Below are 1,712 nucleotides of genomic sequence, written 5' to 3' on the forward strand. Positions count from 1 at the left end.
ACAGTTTATAACTAAGCACTAATCTATCTTACTATTTCTTAATACACTGTTGGTGAAAAACTGCGTCAACAGTTTGGTGCTTTCATTGAGAGGGAAATTAGCGCTTCGTCAAAATCCCAGCCGAATCTCATCATGGTGCCTACTTGCTCAATGAACGATAATGAGATAGAACAGCTTGGTGAGCAGGAGGCCCATCATAGCGTTGTTTCGAACAAGCATTGCCTTGAAGTCCAGCAACGTCTGGGAAATCAAACGGCTAGTCATGGAGAAACTGGGAGTTCGACATCATTACCACCGAATCCAAACCTAGACTACTTAAATTCCATTAAGTTGGAAAATATTTAGTTAAGAAGCCATCTCGCTAAGGCAAACATGCAAATTGATGAGGTTTTGGCTCGGTTACCCCCTCTCGCAACCGACGTTAATGTCGGAAAGAGACAAAGTGGGTCTCACAAGTCCCACAAGAATAACCTATCCAAACCAAGTCGATCAGTCAGAACTGCCACCCCAAGTTTTGTGCCTATAGGGAGAGACCACCAGAATGCCCATCCCTGTAGCCCTCGTAGGGGTCATCAGCATATCAGTCAATCGGTTAGAACCTTGACCCCAAGTTTGGTGCCTCCTTCAAAAGCACCTATGAATGCCCTTGGCAACCCACGAGGAGGAGCTGGGATAGGCTCACAAAGACAGAATGTTCCAGCAAACCCTCCTACGTCACGATCAGATCGTCAGACGCAGAGTGCTAGGAATAATGGGACAAAACAAAGGCGGGATAATTTAGTTCGCCCTGATGGGACAAGGTTTGCCTCGCCAGTTAGGCATCCCCCATTACCCATAAAACATCTGATGCCAACTTGTCCTACACGGGACATTCCTGCTTATGGAGACAGCAAGAGAAATCCTCCTCCGTCTTCCCACGGACATGTGTCGAAAATCTAGTTCATCGGCCTCAACTGCGAGCTGTAAGCTTCGCAAATGGAAGTTATTGGACTGAAAGTAGTCGAAGTGGCAGGTTCGAAGATGATCTGAGTAATCATCTTAGTTCGGGCCAAAGCCCTCGATACGATTCACAGCCTGATCTGCGTAATTGTCTAAATTCATAGAGAAGAAATTTAGCTTGGGATGAGGACGTTAGTTATACTCATCGAGAGGGAGGTCCTTCCATATTACGTGATAAAGGGAATGCCCCACCAAACCAAGCTCGAGCTTGGAGGGACAATAACCTATCAAATGCGTACGATAGGATGGGAGCTGTTGAACAGCCTGCAAATAACCTAGGGGCCAGAGACCAAACTCTTGAGAGGCTAGCTCAGATGGAAGAGCAAATGAATAAGCTTTTATTTGGAAAAGATAAAGACGATTGCGACTCAGAGGATGAGCTCGAGCCTTTCTCTCCAAATATTGCGGTGGCTACATATCCGATGGGCTTTAGAATGCCACACTTGTCAAAGTTTGACGGAAATGGGGATCCATCAGATCACCTCAGGATGTTTAACACCACGATGATGGCCCACAATGTCGGACTCGGTCTAAGATGCATTTTATTCCCTTCAACTCTGATTGGGTCAGCTAGGCAGTGGTTTAAACAGTACAAGAGGCACTCTATAAGCTCATGGAAGAAGTTTTCTTCTGATTTCAAGAAAGCATTCCGGGCTTCCCAGACATCTCGGGTTAAGGCTGATTTATTAGCCAATGTAAAGCAGCAACCTGGC

Source organism: Humulus lupulus, chromosome 1 (genome assembly GCF_963169125.1).
Source record: "Humulus lupulus chromosome 1, drHumLupu1.1, whole genome shotgun sequence".
Classification (NCBI taxonomy): Eukaryota; Viridiplantae; Streptophyta; class Magnoliopsida; order Rosales; family Cannabaceae; genus Humulus; species Humulus lupulus.